The sequence below is a fragment of the Stylophora pistillata genome, chromosome 3, assembly GCF_964205215.1.
Source record: "Stylophora pistillata chromosome 3, jaStyPist1.2, whole genome shotgun sequence".
In the NCBI taxonomy this organism is placed as follows: domain Eukaryota; kingdom Metazoa; phylum Cnidaria; class Anthozoa; order Scleractinia; family Pocilloporidae; genus Stylophora; species Stylophora pistillata.
In genome coordinates this window covers 37,620,276-37,639,764 of record NC_142521.1, presented here as the reverse complement: position 1 = coordinate 37,639,764, position 19,489 = coordinate 37,620,276, and the positions used below count along the sequence as shown (strand labels likewise).

The following is a 19,489-nucleotide window of genomic DNA, read 5'->3' as shown; positions in this document are numbered from 1 at the left end:
AAAAGTAAGAGTGCAATAGCGAAAACATTTATTAAAACAAGCCAAGCTAAATTGCTATTTACAAAAACAAGTATTTAAGCCTGTAACACTGTGTATCGACTTCAACTTTTCTGATCACGAACGATTTTTCAACAGTTTTCAGTTTCAAGCATCAACAATGTAAGGAATAAAAAGAAGCCTACTTGACTGTACAACGTTGCCTGTGAACTGATCTAAGCAACAACAAAAAATATTCTTCAGCTCCTGTCTCTCAAAGTCTGCCGCTTATCTTGTGAAGAAAAAATCATTTTTGTCAGTTGGCGATAAAGCTTGTGTCAGGGTATCAGTTATTAAAGTAGATCGAAATATTGGGAGAGTGAAAAATGGGGTCTGGGTAAGAAGGGGCAGCTCCCTTCAATGTTTCAGCTCTCCCCGTTTAGACCATCTCCAAAAAGGGAGAGTCTAGTACAGACTACTCAACTTTCTCTACTCGACTTTCTTTCTTTGCGCCAAAAGGTCATATGTAGGATCAATGCCGATCATTTTTCAAACTATTGACCTTCGAGATTCTTTTTGTGTTCTGATTGGCAAGAACACTAAATAAACTCGTAGCTAAGTTGAACAGTTAAAAAGCCAATCCGACCGAAGAGTGATCAAATTACATTACATTGACAGTCTCAATAGAGAGCATTGTATACACTGTATTCTGATTTGCTTCTCACGAAGATTTCAGATTAATTCTTTGTTACCTCGCTGCCACAACACACAACTTAAGAACAGGCAAGTTATTCTAAATTACTACTCTGCTCCTTACTCGCTAAATAAGTTGCCATAGAAACCTCTTATCCCGAGCGCTCATTCAACATGATTAACATCACCATCATCGCAATCATTATCCTCCTCCTCCTGCTCATCATCATCACCACCATAGTTATCGTCATATTCATCATCCTCATCGTCGTCATCCTCCTCCTTTTCCATCATCTTCAAAGTCATCGTCATCATCATGATCGTCATGATCATGATCATCACCATCTGGCTCTTTTCTGAATCTTATTCCTTCTTTTCTCAGCTCAGCTGTTGTAAGAAGTCGTATGGTGAAACTCTCCCCCGAATTTTCCACCTCCTATCACAAGAAAAAAATGTAATAATATCAACGACGGCACTGATTATGTGTAACAGTCAACTTGCATTTCACACAAGTTGATATATTTAAAGCGCCTTGCTTTCCGCCACGTTTATTGGAGTATCACGTTTCCTTTGCTATGGCTAGAAGAATCTGTTTCATTAACTATGTGTAACATTCAACTTACATTTTTGCACACAAGCTCATTATTTGACGCATTTAAATATATTCGTCCAAAATGCAAGCAGTAAATATTCACTTTTGAATTCAAATCGCTACAAGTGACCAAAACTATATCTAACAACAGGGGAAATGTTCTCAGATAATCCTTGGCGATTTAAAAAGGGGTGATGGTTTACAAATAAACACAAGAATAAAGTAAAACACTGTATATTTTTTAAAGGAAAGAAAACTGTCTGATATCTTCTGAATTGTTTCATTTCCGCATATAAAGTATTGGCTAATTTATTCCCTACCCGAGGGTAAATCAGTAATTGTATACTATTCCAACCTTTGACGCCTACACGTAATGGGTTTTACTCCAGATCATTTCTCCACAAACAAGTCTGCTACATAACTGAAAGTAAGACAGTTCTAAATATTTCTTTCTTATGATCCGGTGTTCTCGCTGTAACGTTTTTTTTAACTTACCCAGAAGCGAATAGTTTTCCTTTCGATGTACCCGTACTATTCTGACAAAACTGCATGTTTGAATAAAATGCGAGACACTCAAATAATAATGATAGAAAAAAACCAATTAAAAACAACTTAAAGGTTCACACTTGTGCTTAATTCGCTTAACCGACGCCTCCTAACCTATCCTCCTATTATTTCATACTACAGAAGTTTCTGGTTTTCTTAGTTTTGTGATTAGAAGAATAAAAAAGGCCTACACTTTACAGGAAAGACAAAACAGCAACGAATGAAGGTAGGTAGATCTTATTTCGGTGATGGCAATACGACTTACCCATCAAAAAGTTGTTTATGCTCAGCGATGGCACAGAAACATGGGAAGCTGCGTAAAATGTACACAGAACCAACTCCAAATGAAGTTAAAATATATATATATATATTATATTTTAGGATTTATGCCAGACCAAGCAGAGACAAATACATACGGTAGTAAGTTAAACAACTTCATTATCAACAACGTTGTTCTTTAGTTTTTCTTCCAAAATGAGCTTTCGTGACGCGGGAAACCGATGGCATTGCGATCACCTGACACTGTTACAAAACATGAGCAGTGAAAGAAAAAAGAAAAAAGAATCCAAGTGATAGATGAGAATGTTAAGGCTATTCCTCAACACGGGCGGTTTTTGTTGTAATCCGTTCCGTTCAGTTCCTCATTTTTTTGTATGCCATGTAGACCATAATCCTTCAGTAGTAATTTACCCGCTATCCTTTTTCGTACGTGGAGAAGCGATGTTAGGTACGTAAAACTTTTCCTTTTCTCTTGTTTACCGCCCTTCATCATGTGGTTTTTACGGCTCCCTGAGTCTCGTAATCTTTGATGAAAGGGCGACCGGATCGTTCTCTAAATATTGGTATTCTTCGCCGTCATTAATTCGTTGGTCGAAGCGTTATTCTGTTATTTTTCGACATCTTCGCCGCTTTATTTCTGCGACCCGGACAGATTTTAAGGAAACCATCCAACAGCGAGTAAATGATAATTTAGTCGTACAGTGCCAAGTTTGACTAGTGGTCGCGTGTGGCGTCTTTTTAAATGATTTGTTTTGCTTTTTGTTTGTTTTCAGTGGGGCAATCACAGTGCTTGACGCACAGCAAAGCTTCGATAATACTATAGAACTTTTAGCTAAAAAAGATGTTAATGTATAGTAGACCTCCAAAATGCTTTTTATCCTTGAATAGTTTGATAAATTTATACGCTGAGAGATACTGTGAAGGCGCTTTATTTTGTTTACGACGTGACAATTTTTCTATAATTTTGTATATCAGGATGGAAACAACAAGCCAAAGCGTTTGTCAGAGGTGACCCATCTGAAACGCTTTTTCTCAATATTTTTCCTCCTTTTTTCCACCTTCCCTTTTTGCAATACGAGTTAAAAGTTGCTTCTCTTCCCCCTTTTAAAAAAAGAAACTGAGAAAATATTACCCGTCGAATTTCGTGCACGCCTGTCTTCTTTCCTCCCGTAACATGTTGTTCCTTATTCTGTGCATGTGAGGGTTTACCCTTATATTTTGGTTTAAGACACTTTAAAGGTTTTGGAGCATGAGTTTTAGATTTTAGTTTTTCCTATAATCCCTACAAACCTTAAAGAAGTCAAGATATGACGATAGAATCAACATGACTTTCGCTTTTTAAAGATGCACTTGAATTTTAAAAAGGAAAAAGTCCATTTTGTTTTTTTACTTATATTTTTAATGGGTTAATGTTTCCTGAAAGCAAAAGCGAATAAATGCCAGCACAGATTATAGGGAACAACTTCATAAAATTCAAAGCATGTACGAGTTGAACAATTCTTTCTTGCAAATGATCAAACCCAAATAAAAGCATCCCACAATAACAACAGAAGCCGAACACTTTCAAAAATTCAAATTGAGCAGAGGAGTTTGGTCAGAGAAGAATTCTCACAATTCGTCTTTTTTTTCTCTCTCTTATGTAAGGCGTAACTACACAAGCAAAGCAAGGACCAATCGAATGAACTCCCAAAGTTTTTTTAAGTCATTGTGTATTCGAGAAATATCACGTAATTTCGAAATCACTTATTTTAATCTTCACCATTCTTTTTCTTCAAATCATCCTTAAACAAGCAACGTATGAGCCATAAAAGTACTTAACACGGGCTGGTTATGGTCTCCATCCACAATACTGGCTCCTGACGTCACAAAATAGAAAACAAGAAAATTCTGAAAATAGTGACTGTTCCTAAACACTTCGTTCTTTCCCATGAAAAATAATCTGATTAATTGAGTCCAAAGGAACTTACTGGAAACAGTATCGACTGCTGTGCTAAAGAGCATCTAAATGCAAATCAAATACAACTGCGTGAAACAACAAAAAGACACTTACATGGTAATCGGTGAACACCTTAATGTTTCTCTCATTTCCTGTTGTACACAACTCTTCACACTCTGTCCTTGTCATCTGAACACCTTTATCTAGGTTCAGGTAACTCAGCATTGGAACACTGCTGAGATATTGGACCAGATCTCTGACCCCTCGGCCAAGTGGATTGGACTTTAGAACAAGATACTCCAGCTCTGGTACATACTCTAGTGCGCGAGCCAGTGCTGATGCTTCATCTTCACCCATATTTGTATTCGACAGGTTCAGCTTAGTCAGATTGGGCACATTGTTCAGGCTCTTGGCCAGTTCAATAATCCCGTGACCCAGTGCATTGTGTCCTATATTCAGCTCTTCTAAATTGTTCAAGTACTCTGGTACATAATTAAGTGCATGAGTCAGTTCTGATGCTTCATCTTCACCCAAATCTGTATTCGACAGCACCAACTTAGTCAGATTGGGTACATAGTTCAGGTTCTTGATTAGTTCAATAATCCCGTGACCTAGTGCGTTGTCTGCTATATCCAGTGTTTGTAACTTAGTTAAGTACTGTAATGAGCCAGCTAATGCCACACATTCCTTTTCTCCCATTTGTACATCATTTAAACGTAATATAGTCAACTGTGGCACGTGATGAAGATTCTCAGCCAAATGACTCACACCACTGTGTAAAGGGTTGTTTGTCAAGTCGAGCTCACACAAATTTGGAGAATGGTACAGTGACTCGGCAATAAAAGAAGCACACTTTGCGGTTACATCGATTCGGAAAAGTATTAAGCGGTAGAGATTGTCAGTAAAATTAATTCTGTTAATTGTGCTCTCAATCAATTGACCTTCAAAGACAGTTTTCTCCTCATAACTGGCTATTGCGATTTCTCGAGGAAGTGTTAGTGAACGCAAAACGTTCCTACACAGAAGAACATCCTCAACTGTTTTAACCGAAATGTCAACCTTTCCCGCCAGTGACAAACAATGGTTCTCAGTCAAAGGCAGTGCAATGTTGTTGTTTTCATTATTTACCAAATTAACCACAGGTGGCCTAGAAGAGCAAACCGGCGCTGACAACAGTTCAGGAAGCAATCTGGAACAAAAAACCGTAGTTATTATTTCAGTCAGAAAGAAATAGTTTCTTCCCTCGGACTTTTTGAGGAAAAAGTCCGCCTCGATTAAATCCACGTACTTTTCTACAAATTTATTTTCTCCAGAGGACGTTAAAACGACCGCGTTCGAGTCAGAAATTATGGACAGAAGATCATGGGGAAAATCATCAAAGCGCCACCAGTCCAAAAAAAATAAGTAGTTTGGAAAACTGCTGATGGATTTGAAGAAGTGTTCTGCAGCAGCAGCAGAATAGTGTCTTTCCTCAAGTATCACAACATGGTTAACACATGAGAGAAATGCAGAATACACGGCTGTTCTGTCTGAGGCTGGACACAAAAAGAAACAATCGACACAGAGTAGAATAAAGTCGTATTGTTCTTCAGACAAATCATCGACAGAAGGCGTCTTAGTGAACTTGTAATTTGCGAGACCTTCTTTCTCACCGACATAATGTAGATGATCAAAAACAAGCCCGGCAGCTCCTGATGACAACTCACATACGAATTTTAGAACCTCAGCCATCTTCCTTGATTTCTCAAACGTATCCATTCTTGACAAGGAGGTGACAGTTTTATTCTTCTTCCCCGTCAGTTCTTCAACGATGAAACGGGCGGCGAGAAACTCCTGGACGGACTTATGAAGAAAATAGACGACCCTCTCACGGTTCAAAGCGGAAAATTTGCAAACTTGAAAAAAACCGACAGCAATTAGCTTCTCGAACAGATCACCATGCGCAAATTTGCTGAAGTTAAAATGAAGACGGTCCTCCAAAAGAGCATCATATGCAAGTTTTTCTATTTTGGAAAGTTCCTCTCGATATTCATCTATGCTTTTACCTGTTGCGACGATGACTGACTCTTTTGTAGCCATGTGATCCAAGAGAGTCTGAATAAATTCTACGTAAATGTACGCACGAGATGTGGGTAGCTGATGCTTTTTCTCTCTCCAGAGCAGACATAACATCAACAACAGAAGCGGTATTTCTGCCATCTTTTCGAGGTTCTGCTTCTCCAGGTAGTTAAGTAACCCTTCCACGTCCTCCTCATCATCAAGAATCTTTCTTGCAAACTGTTGCTTTTGTTCCCTGCTATTGAGCCCGTTGATTTCAAATTGAGCATGACTTGGCATTCTTAGCTCATCTTCATTCACTGGTCGCGTTGTGATCATTACACAACAGTCTCTCAGTTGACTGCCTCTCCAAATCTGGTGAACTGGGGATGACTTTCCACCGCTGTACTCGTCATATCCATCCAATATGAGCAGCACTTTCTCCTGGTTTTGACGGACATATTCATACAAGTTATTGAATGCTTTTGGGTCATCAGCAGACAACAGTTCAGCGGTTTTCAAGATAGTACAGAGGTCCGGAATATCACAAACGTCTCGCAACTTGATTAACAGTAGAAGAGAAAACTTTCTGAGGATTTTCTTTTTGCCATTTACCCAATCCATAGCGAGTTTTTGAGTGAAGGTAGACTTTCCTATTCCAGGTCTTCCATACACAAGAATTCGTCTACGGTTGGGATGATCTTCGTCACCTTCAAATACTTGGCTGCAATCTTCAAGCCTTGTTTTCGTAATCCTGTGAGGTTGTCTGTTGTCTTGTAAGAGTGTTAACTGTACGTAGATTTTGTTAATGTGTACCGTGTTGTCAGGGTCCCACGGAGTTATTTTTACCTGACACATGGTGCTGCTGTAAAACTCTCGCAGCTGATTCTGGCACCATTCCAGAAATTGCGTTACAGTAGAATCTGTGGACAGGAAGAAAACCCTGCTCAAACATTGCTATCTCTCACATTGAAGGAAACATAATCATTACAGGATTAGGGTCTTAGAATCTGTAGGCAAGAAAAATAGAAACAGCTTCCTAAATTTTTGGTAACTCTCAAATTGAAGAGAACATAATCATTCGTAGGCTGGGGTTTTTTCATCAGTTTTGGGGCTGCTTTTTTCCCGACTCTTAAGCAAAGCTACTCTTCAAATCCGTGATTAAATTGAATTATTCCTATTGTCATTAATCATATCATTCTATATTCCCCTTCATCTCAACTCCCCCCCCCCCCACCCCATTGATCTGGGCACTACCTTTTTATTTTTAGGTTCAACTTTCCACCTCCTCCCCCCCCCCCCCCCCCCCCTATCTGGTGTGGTCTTTCGATCCTCTCGTGAAAATGAGGAGCGAGGGCTCATTTCAAGAACAGCGGTGAATAATGCCCTATGGTGAGCCTACTGTTCCGGTACACGAGACTGAATAAATGCAAAATCTGATAAGGAAATTAACACTGTTTACATCTGTGGCAAGTGATATGATTTACTGTACAGCTTTATTTTTTTAGATAATTTAGGGAAAGCTTTGGATCTTATGGAAACTGTGCAATCCGTTGAGGCCTCCAGTCTGAAACTATAAATTATAAAAATTATAAACTAAAGTCCTTGCCATAAATACCTTCCAGCTTTGTACGCTTTTTGTCCTGGTCCAGTGAATCGCTTGATGACTTCCTCTTTCCACCTTATAAAAACAAGTAAAGTAATTAAACATGAGATACAGTTCAAATTAAATGTACAGTAATGTAGAAGGAAGCATGATCTTCATCAATTGTTGTCACCAATCTGCCAACAGAAAGTCAGCGAGTAACACGCCAACTTGAAAGCAGACATCATCAATGACAGCCTAAGAGTCAAAACTATTCTGTTTGGTGTGCATATAGTTTTCTAACCTCATATCTCAAGGGTCTTCTTTAGTATTCATGATAATTATGATTATAGTTTTCTAACCTCATATCTTAAGGGTCTTCTTTAGTATTCATGATATGATTATAGTTTTCTAACCTCATACCTTAAGGGTCTTCTTTAGTATTCATGATATGATTTTAGGTGTGTATGGCAATCACAAAATCACAATCACCTTTATGAGGCCATCCCCGAAACACAACAGCATCGCTTAAAATATTTGCAACAACTGAAGCAGCCATCACACTTGCAAAAGGTCTCCAGTTCTCTGATGTGCAGTCTCTGCTATCAGCAAAATCTGCAATTCCCTTTACTACCAGCCATTCAATCTGCTCATCAAATGCAGCAGCAAAAATACCTGAATTTATAAATGTAAAAGACATTGGTTAAACTCAAGAACAATTGCGTATATTATAAATGGTCTAACTCAACTGCACACTGCCCTGAGTATTCGTCTCTGAAAGATTATGGTTCACTTGGTGAATCAGTCAGGAGACACTCACTCTTCATTTATTGCTTTCTATATTCTGTCTTTATTCAACAATAAATTGCCTAGGAACCTGTATAATCAACTTACTTGATTACAAAACTTTAGCAAAACTCAGTAGTCATACGGTTGGCTGCCTGTAATAGCAGTAATTTTGGTAGATTAGTACTTTTTGCATTAGCACTAGAAAAAGCCAAGGGGAATTGTAGGATTTTAGCCTGTGACAAATTGAGCCATTTCAAAAGCATAATAAAGAAAGCTTGCCGTCTTCTTCATTGAATCACATAATCAGATGATTGAAGGTATAACAAGCAGGTTTAGAGAATCAAGTTTAATTGAATGACCAATTGCATCTTGTAACTTAAATATATTGCTTCAGCCTCAACTGTCCGCCATAAAAATGATGACTTTCTCTACTTTTGATTAAGATGTTATAGTGTTAGCCTTTTACTTATTTAGCTAGTCTTCTCATTTTAATAATGTGTAAACTAAATACACGACCCCTCAAGCTGTTAGCTTTAATTATTATCGTGTTTAAATAAAGGTCTTATCTATAAATATAGACGGTAAAACATTGCACATGGCTACTGGTATTACAGCAAAAACAGTTTTGCAGAATATTAATTTTATCTGACATGTAAAACAGAAAACCTGCCCCATCCCAAATATTTACGAGTACCCTGTTTCACAAGTAAAAAATTGATTCAACTTTGCTATAGTGACGATTCAAAGCTCGCACAAAACCAACAGCTATGAATCCAAAGAATCTCTGTGCAGCTGAAGCAAGACTAAACATGAGCTCACCTTCACCCTCCATTTCAATTGCAGTTGCCAGTGGATAGGACTTAGCCAGTTCGTCCCGTCGCCATTCAGCACTGATCAGCTCTGGACCACTCAAAAACTCTCCATCACAATGTACGTTGATGTCTAGAGCTTCTGGGTTTTTTAAAGGTGCCTTCCATCCATGGTCTGCACATTTGATCAGGTCAAGAAAATTTCTACTCACATAACTTCTCATGCCTGTTGATTGCTCTCCACAGCTTGTTACTATCTTGGATGCATAAGTTGTTAGTTTCGCAGAGACAACCACATCTCCTAACTTAGTCTTCTCAGGGTTTAAGCCACTGAAGGTACCAGCAGAAATGACAGCCTTGGGCCCTAGTACAGAGACAGCATTTTTCATGGTAATCAGGGAGCTTCCAGGACCAATGGAACCTCTGTGGCATCTCAATAAAGCAACTTTCAATTTCTGTCCACCACCATCACCTATCTCTCCAAAGTAAACATACCCCACACCATCAAACCAACATCTGAATGGATTTTTCAACAGCATGTAACAAGCTATGAACTCACAGTTCTTGGCTGTTAGTAACAAAATGTCCACAGGCAGATTCACATCCTTTGGATCCTTTAGCTCTACATGAATTTCCTTTAGTGATGGAAGATTGACTCTAACTTCAGGTGGAATATCTCCTTCATCACTAGATTCATCTCCAGCTTTGTGTGCAGCCTTTGCTATTTTCTGTGGTCTACTACCCCGCTCTTCTGCAAGGGTTTTGCTTAGTCTTCCTTTTGTTTTCTGTGTTGCCTTTGGCATTTCTGTCAGCTGATTTTCCCTCAATATAATTATTTCTCCTACAGCATAGAAAAATATGATTTCAATTTCTACAACACCCACATTCAAGGAAGTTAGAAAAAACATTATTGGACAATGAAAAGCTGCCAAAGTGAGATCATTAGGAATTCAAAACAAAATGAATTCTCAAGCTTAACTAATCAAAAAGTACAGTTACAGCCGTACCCCTAGTAATCGCCTACGAGATTTTGGTAGTCAATGGATCTGGCTCCCTGTTCACGAACTGTCAGAAAAATCCACTTTTGAAAACTGCTTTTCAAAAGTGTACAAAAGCAGTGAAGAATAACTGAGTAACAGGATAAAAGAAAAATACACAATGGTTTGGTTCCCTGTGTAGATTTTTGAAATTGAGATCTATTCTATGCTGTTACACAAGTTGTTGTGAACACAAGTCTATTCAGCGCAGTAGTAGAAATACGAAACTGCTCCCAAAGCCTGCTAATAACAAAGCAGAGCCTGCAACTAGTAATGATTTTGCCACACTAAATCTGCCCAGAAAATATGAGAAACTCAAGGAAAGTGATAGGTAATAAATGCTTAGAACCTGGCAACAGAAAGGTTAGTCCAATTCATAGAATTTGTAATACCAGTATATAAATCAAACTCTAATAACATAAGTTTATCAAGTTAAGAGCAACTTTTTTTCTAGACTGCATGAGAGGTGGCTCATCAATTGAAAAATTACTTTTTTGGAGTTCAGCCTGGTTTTTCCATGCAGAAATGAAAAGCCCAAGACTAATTATTATATCCTCAAAAACAACACTATTTCCACTCATCAGAAGTTTAACCTGAACCAATTCTGAGTTATACTGCATGGGGAAAATGATAATTGAAAATTTGCTAGGAAATGCAATAGATTATTTGGATTTTGAAATATTGGTGATTTTGAAAAGGGTTTCATGAGCTCAAAATTAAATAAAATGGTCCAGTTTTAGACTTAAGCCACACCTCAATCCCTCCTATACAAATTTATCAATTAATATGAGCTTGCTTTCTTTTGTGCTTTACATGAGCAAAGTTCATTTGCCTCTACTTCAGGCACTGATTTCCGCCATTTCACGGAGCCCTACTGACACCTGTTTCAGTATTCATGAATTTTCTAAGATAAGGAAGCAAGTTTGGGGAAAAAATCTTACCGACAACGTTTCTGAGTTCACCGTTAGGTATCTGTGGGTAAAATATAAAGCTTTTCAATTTTCCGCCCATGTCCCACATTTTTCAATTTTCACTCCGTCTTTTCAACCATTCGCTCTTATCTGGTTTTGTTATTATTCTCAAAATTGTCTATTGTACCTTTAGTTTACTCTAGCACAATGTCCCACTATTAACATTATTAACCTCTGTCAAACTAATACTGATTAACAATAGTGATACTGTCTATTGTTAATCAGTGTTAGTTTGACAGAGGATAATAATGTTAATAATTTACTTGTTCATTGATGTCAATACCTGTAAGATAACCACTCACTTTTCAAGTTGCTTCTCCTCGGAGATGATAACAGCAGTTGTATTAAACTCTCAGGTATTTGTTTTTGCTGAATTGAATCAATAATAACATCCACCAGATAAACCACTACTTACTTGATGTGTGGCTGATAATGTTCAAACCAATCTACTTGGCATGACTAATCTGGTAGACAGCATGAAATTTAGCCAGCTACTAGGAAAACAACTGTTCTATCCAAAAGAAACCTGTTCTTATTGTTAAGTCAGGTATCAAAACACCTGCAGCTAATGGAATGGAACTCAACTGGAATTCAGAATATTCTGGAACTCAGCTGAAAGGAAGCAAAACACATATGAATTAATTATGCTTTCATTCTGATTGGTTCTTACTTATGATGTGTTTTAGAACAAACACATTGATGATGTCATCAATAACCCTTGAATGCCTAAGAATGATCAGCAGCTATTTACTCCTTACAATAACACCCCTGGGTCACACATTAAGGTCAGGAGAATAAAGGAAATGATCACCAACTAGAAAAAGCTCTAAATTGTTCAACAAACTCTCCTTGTCACATTTTAAAAAATGTACACAGAACATTACGGAGTTAGGGTGTCAAGGGTTAACAGATTTTTGCTTTGTGATCATAAAAACCAAATAGATTCCATGTTGCCTTTGGTCTGTACAGTAATAGATCACAGAAGATGACAAAACACAGGAAGTATGTCAGTGACACATTCAGCTGCACCACTAACTTTTGTTCTCTTTGCATTTTGATGTCACCTGCAATCTATTACCAAACACACACAAGTCAACACAAAATTTATTTATTAACCCTTTACCAGTAGGCAAAAAACCTTATAATTTGGCCATACAAACCTTAAGCTCGCCTTGTTTATCGTTACATGAAGTATCCCTTACAATATTTGCGGTTTTGAGACACCATGGGTTCAGACTTTGGGGTCACGTGACCTAGATTATCCACTCGTGTTTGGATGCATTCAAATTGATTCATTTTCTCGCATTTATAAGTGTTTTTCGAGCCATTTTCCCTCCACAGAAGCCCTCAGGACAGCATCATTAAGCTGGAATGTGGGTAGAGGCAAGCCTCTGAAAGAAAACAGAGGTGAGAGCCTCTGAAAGAAAACAGAGGTGAGAGGTGGTTTCATGTAGACTGGACCGCCAAATTGCTTTCATGCAAGCTTGAAGAGTTCACTAGTGAAGTCGTGTCTCTGGCCCATCTGTGGATGGCTTCCAGGACCTACCAAGGCTTTTTGGGCCAGTTTTGAGTGGCAAAAGTCTCAATTGATGTGATATTTTGCCGGTAGGACTGGGTGGCCCGAAACAATTCTAATAATTTGTTAAAATAGAAATGTGAGGTGTTGCCTTCTCGAGTTGTGGTGAAATTTCCCTGAATTCTTTTCCGTCATAAACGAGGCAAAGGTTGTGTTTGCGACACTAACTTTTGTCAAAAGGAAGAACAAGGGCTAGCAAATAAAGTGAGAAGGCATTTTCCAGCTAAACAGCAAGATCTGGCCCTGAGGTGTGTTTTGATTGCAAACTTTTGATTTCTTGAGCAAGTTTTGATCTTAAAAGATTGACACTTTTTCAGTGTTGCTCTTGGAGCAGAATGCTGGAGTTTTGGGATTTGTTGTTATATGAACGGTTCACTGCAATGGAAATCGGGAATCATTGTGGGTGTTTTAGGCTGCAATAGGTGTCACATCAAACAGCCTTGCAATGTACACACATACATAATGTCGTCTCTTAATTTCAACAAGAAACAAATAACAATAGTAATAGTCGTAATTTCTACCATGTTTGCGTGGCTTGCTGGTAAAGGGTTAAGTAGATTAACCATTTATTTTACAGTTAACATGCGTGCACCATAAAAAAACTACAAGTGAGTTGTTCAGATATTAAGTTTAAATTGTAACTTTTTGTTTATTTGCTCCGCTCCTGAACACATGGATTTGCAGTTAAAACAGGCCCTCACTTCTGAGTCATTTGTCAAAAAATAAAAAGCTCCACTAGTGCCAATAAAGAAAATAACAGGTACTGTACATGATGAAAAAAGTTACAAACAAACTAACAATCCATTCAAATATAAAAATTTTGCAAACACAATTCCAACAGAAAAACAATTGGATGAATACAATTCATGGAGACAAGGAGCAAAATTGCAACTTGAGCTGGCTGACAATACCACTGAAAATTGAATGTTTGGAACTATAATGTTAGGGTTAGTAATGCTGGTAGGCAATCTACATGTATTTAACATTTTGGCAGTGTTCTTTATTACACTGTAGACCTTGATGGCTGTCCTTTGCAAAAAGACAATTCTCAACATGCTATTTTAAGCATATAACCACCATAAACTATATATCAGTGGAAAGGTAACCAAAATTAATGCACTATTTGTCTTTGCTTGATTAAATTGTAAACCACCTGGGGTGCAACAATACAAAATGGACAACCTTTCTTCAAGCAAATTAATCACAAATCAAATCCCACTGCACAAGTAAAACTTCTGCACAATTTGAATCCTGAGGGGTTGGTCTTCAAAACTTTCAAAATTCTTTCTGGTTGCGTTGCAAATTATCTGTCAAGTTTGCTGATCAAAATTTTACTGATACACATTATGCGACAGAGCCCATTGTGGGAGATCCATTTTGAAAAACAGAATTCCCCCACACCATCTTGTTGGTGGTTATTTTGGTTGGTATAGTTTACAGCAAAGTGTCCAGGTCTTTAAAACTTTTTTGTATTGCAAGTAAAGAGAACAAGTTTTTAATCACTGAGATTTAAAGGCAACCAAATTATTGCTTCATATGGCAACCGAATCACAATTCTTTAATTGACAGTTGGCACCTATATAAAAATGAATTCTACAACCTAGCTGAGTTAACAAGGAAATAAAAACAGAACCAGGAGAGCATTTCAAAGGAGGTCAAGTTAGTAACACGGAAGAAGCTTATAGGGATTGGAAAAGACAATGTTCTTTACAATACTCTGATGTCCACTAGTAAAATCTGAATTTTGTAGAAGTGGTAAAATGAAATAGAACAAATATTTCACAGGGGTTAGACGATGACAGAAGTGATTCAATTAAAAATTAATGCTCCCTTGCATTTGATGTAGAGTGAACTGAACAGGAGAAATTTTAACAAATATTGGGCAAAGCAAAGCTGTTTGCAGTGAAGCCATTGCCCAGCTCAGGGTTAAAGAGCAAATTGTAACTCCATGTAGAAGTCCTGGGGCAGTTCCAGGATTTAGTCGAGGGGGTTTCAGAGAATTGTTCCCCTTCTGAGCGGCCCAAGATTTTGAAAATTAGGTCTTCGGAAACATCATTTCCAGCGTTCTGAGGGAAAATTCGACCGAACAAGCCGAACCACCGCAGGATCCGCCCCAGAAGTCTCTCACCACTTTAAGATTCAAACCGAGTGCTCTACAGTGTCAAAGCAACTCTATTTAAAAATGCAACTACAGCAGTAAAAGGTAAAAATTAGAATAAAGCACTTTTAATTAATTGCCAACAATATCAAAATTAACTTGAAGAAAAAGACGATTCATTCGTAAACCGCTAGTGTAGGAAGCTAGGCAAAGTCTTGATCGCAAATGCATGTCACATTAAAAAATACTCTACAGCATTCACGATATTCCAGAATTGTCTTGGCTTTAGCCCCTCAGTTTACTGGAATAAAGACTAAATCTCCCGGCCGATATGGTTTTCAATGTAGTAATTCAAGTTTTCAATTTGCAAACTGTTGTTGACAACCATATCCAATACATTTACATTGATGTCTTGAATGCACGCAGTTATACCGATAAAATCGAAAGTCATCTATGTTTCAAGAAATAGTCTTAAGTAAATGAAATAAAACAAATAGACAACAAAACAATAATGAGATACTGGGAAAACAAAGAATTCATAGGTGCAGTTCCCTATAAACAACCAGGAACATGATGAGATAGGCGACTTTCACTTTCATAATCAAGCAACGCAAAGGTTGCTAATCTAAATTGAACATATTTATCATACAACTGTTGTAAATGCCAATCTCCAAAACTCACCTAAGCAGCCATAAAACTGTGCCACATTACTCAAGCATACATGAGTATGAAACCTTGGACATCCAGTAAAATAATCTAATAAATGCATGCTCGCTTAGGTTAGCAGACAACAACCTTACCTCCGTTTCCTCTCTACTCGACGACTGCAAATGTTGGTGTTTAATGAAACTGAGCTACAGCTGCTGTACAACTTCGACTTGGTGAGATGTACTTTACATAAAGAACTGTTTTACAAGTTCACAGCCGAGCTGAAAGGAGGAAACACAAGGATTCTTCAGCTGAAACTTCGCTCCATCGGCCTGTTGATTCACAAGGAAACTGCCTAGGTAAGGACATTCCACTCAGGCATGTCACTCACGTGATAAGATAATCTTTACCCCAAGACGGAAGTTGTGAATGTTCTAAAAATGTCTCACTGTTACTTGTGGCAGTAACAGTTCTGCCAAAAATTCCACAGATGACCCTTCAAGTCATAAAAAGAAAGAAAAACAGTCAACGAAACACTGGAGTTTACGCATTCCGTGACTCTCTGAGGACATGTTTTCAAAACGAGTTCCGGTACTCAACCTTTCATATGATTACAAGTTTTCATTCACATGCAAATAGATCCGTCATCTGTTGCAGTATCTCAGAAAAACAATCAGTCTGGACCACTGACGAGTCGACAACTTTAGAAGTTTACGGAAACGACCGTATATCGGATAATCAACGGTTTATTGATATAACTATTCGATCTGAAATCAACAAATTTCACAAGAGTTATTTGTGGTATTCACCTACGTTGAGATCCCTAACAAATAAATAAAGAATTACCGTAGAAAACTCAAACCAAACCTACTTCTGTGGCGGGTTTCCATAAACTATGAACTACTGAACTGAAACTGCGGCTTGAATTACCGAACTTGGTGAACTTAAACTCCTGTATCTGGTAAGCGGCTGATTCACATTTTTTCTAAACGTGCTATACCTAGACAGGAAACTAAAACCAATCAAAGTGTAAATTGTTCCTAAGTGTCAAGCAAAGTTTGCCTATTGTCCGTTAATAATTAATTCCGTTGAGGGAACACAGTCATTCCACAAAACATGCGCTAACGTCTATCACATTGGATAAAACACATCAAGTTGGGCGAACTGAAAGCAAGAGAACAGGAATCAAGCGATGCACCCTGTTGTCTGTACCTATGTATGGTTAAAATTAAACGGAAGCAAGAAAGAAAATACTGTCGCCCTTTGATAGTAATTTAATATAACAAGAAGCCGTGTGCGACTTATTATGAAATTTTGTTTGTTTTGTATAGGTTCTTTTTCATTTTTTTCCTTTTAATACAAAATGAAGAGGTCAACTTATTGTTTCGCACTTTTCAAACTTTTAGTTTGAAACAGCACAGAGTTCCTACCTCTTAAAGAAAAGCTAGTTTGGGGCTTGTAGTCAGATTTTTTTTGTTGTTATTTACAGGTAAATGGGTCCATAACAAGGGGGAGGTTATAAGTAGGGGGGGGCTTATCAGCCGCTATTCACACGCGGTAGGACATCTGCAGGATATTGATGATCACGCTCCGATTTAAAGAGCTCCCTTGTGCTCATTGTTATGCTGATGACACCCAGTTATATCTGAGTTTTAAACCTAATACTACATCTCAAGACCAAGCCTTGCAAGCAATGGAGAACTGTATTGGAAAGATCAGGAAGTGGATGATTCATGATAGACTGTTAATCAATGATAGCAAGACTGAACTGATTTTATTAGGCTCAAAACAACAATTATCTAAACTACAGCCAATCAGTATCTCCGTTGGCAACTCGGTAATTAATAATAGCTCCGAGGTAAAAAATCTAGGCTGTTGGTTGGATGCTAACCCAAGCATGTCTAAGCATATTACAAATATTTGCAAATCTGCATTCTTTTATCTTCATAACATTAGAAGCATTAAGAAATATTTACACGAAGACAGTCTCCATACTTTAGTTCATGCGTTTATAACGAATAGATTAGATTATTGTAACAGTCTTTTGTATGGTGCCTCAAAGGAACTGATAGCTAAAGTACAACGTGTACAGAATGCAGCCGCAAGATTGCTATTGAACGTTGGAAGGTACTCGCATATTACTCCTATTCTATATGAGTTACACTGGCTTCCAATCCAGGCTCGCATTAAATTTAAAATTCTTCTACTTACTTTTAAAGCGCTTCATAATTTACTTCCGTCATATATTAACAGCCTCATATCTATTAAATCAAAATCTTCTTATTGTCTTCGATCTAATGACGGTCTTTACTTAGAGCCCCCTAAGGGTAAGATGCTGAAGACATTTGGTGATCGATCTTTTCAGGCAGCAGCACCATACTTATGGAACAGACTTCCTCATGAAATTAAAATGATTAAGTGTTTGGATAAATTTAAAAAAGCTATTAAAACATTCTGTTTAATGAAGCTTTTTGTAATCATTAACTTACATATATTACATTAAAATAATCTATTCTTATGTATTTTTAGCTACCATCACTATTGTAAATTTTTATTTAGATATATAAGGTTTTTAATTTTTATTCAGTGTAAAGCACTATTGATCTGTACATGTAAATAGGGCTATACAACTAATTAAAATTTATTTATTTTATTTATTTATTTATTAAGAGCAAACATACGAGGCAATCATCCACCTTGGAGTTATTAATCAATTCAAAAGAAAATTCTTGTCTCAGGTTCATTTCCATTGAAAATTTTGCTAATCTTTAACCAATAAAAATTTGGAAAAATTACTAATAACAGCAAAATAAGGTCACAGCAATAAAACGAAAATCAATCATGCATTTCTGCGACAAAGCGGCATCTGATCTCCCCAGCTTCGCTCTGCTTTTTCCTTCTGGAAGAATCTGAGGCCTCTTTAATAAAACGGCAAGTCAAAGTGGCCGTTCTTTAATTGGGAATGTTAGTGTAGTTCTGTTTGCATGTGCGATCTTCAGTAACGATTTCGCCATTTCACCATTAATTAATTGATGAAGTAGTCTTGACCTTGACATGTACACGGGTGTTATCAACATACAAAAGAAAACATCCACTCTTGATTTTTATTTTCTCCTTGTTAGTGGGGCACAGGTTTACCAAACTCTTCTGATTTAACGATGAAGTAGTGTTGACCTACCTGTGGATGATTTTTCCGGTCACACGGGTGTTATCAACATACAAAGAAAACACCCACTCTTCAATTTTATTTTCTCCCTGTTAGTGAGGCACAGGTTTACCAAACTCTTCTGATCTAAAAATGGAGTAGTGTTCACCTAACTGTGGATGATGAGTGTTATCAACATACAAATGAAAACACCCACTTTTGAATTTTATTTTCTCCCTGTTAGTGAGGCACAGGTTTACCAAACTCTTCTGATCTAACAATGGAGTAGTGTTCACCTAACTGTGGATGATGAGTGTTATCAACATACAAATGAAAACACCTACTCTTGATTTTTATTTTCTCCTTGTTAGTGAGGCACAGGTTTACCAAACTCTTCTGATCTAACAATGGAGTAGTGTTGACCTAACTGTGGATGATGAGTGTTATCAACATACAAATGAAAACACCTACTCTTGATTTTTATTTTCTCCTTGTTAGTGAGGCACAGGTTTACCAAACTCTTCTGATCTAACAATGGAGTAGTGTTGACCTAACTGTGGATGACGAGTGTTATCAACATACAAATGAAAACACCCACTTTTTAATTTTATTTTCTCCCTGTTAGAGAGGCACAGACTTACTAAACTCTTCTGATCTAACTTGAACGTTGTAAATCTGCTGGTTCCAATGGCAAACCTAACCAACTCATCACAAATCGTCTAAACTCATGGAGATGTTCTCTTACATGTAACTCAACCAAAACCAGAGTAAA

The 19,489-nt window shown here is 37.5% G+C and overlaps 1 pseudogene across 1 annotated transcript; it reads right to left on the bottom strand.

Annotated features, from left to right (window-relative positions):
• Positions 1–5: 5 nt before the first annotated feature.
• LOC148735964 (NLR family CARD domain-containing protein 4-like) lies at positions 6–15,970 on the bottom strand (annotated as a pseudogene). The gene is made up of 8 exons (XR_015998878.1): positions 15,725–15,970; positions 12,411–12,641; positions 11,553–11,862; positions 9,253–10,083; positions 8,137–8,319; positions 7,678–7,740; positions 4,137–6,982; positions 6–1,105 (listed from the first exon to the last, which is right to left on the bottom strand). The product of XR_015998878.1 is annotated as an NLR family CARD domain-containing protein 4-like (transcript).
• Positions 15,971–19,489: the final 3,519 nt, after the last annotated feature.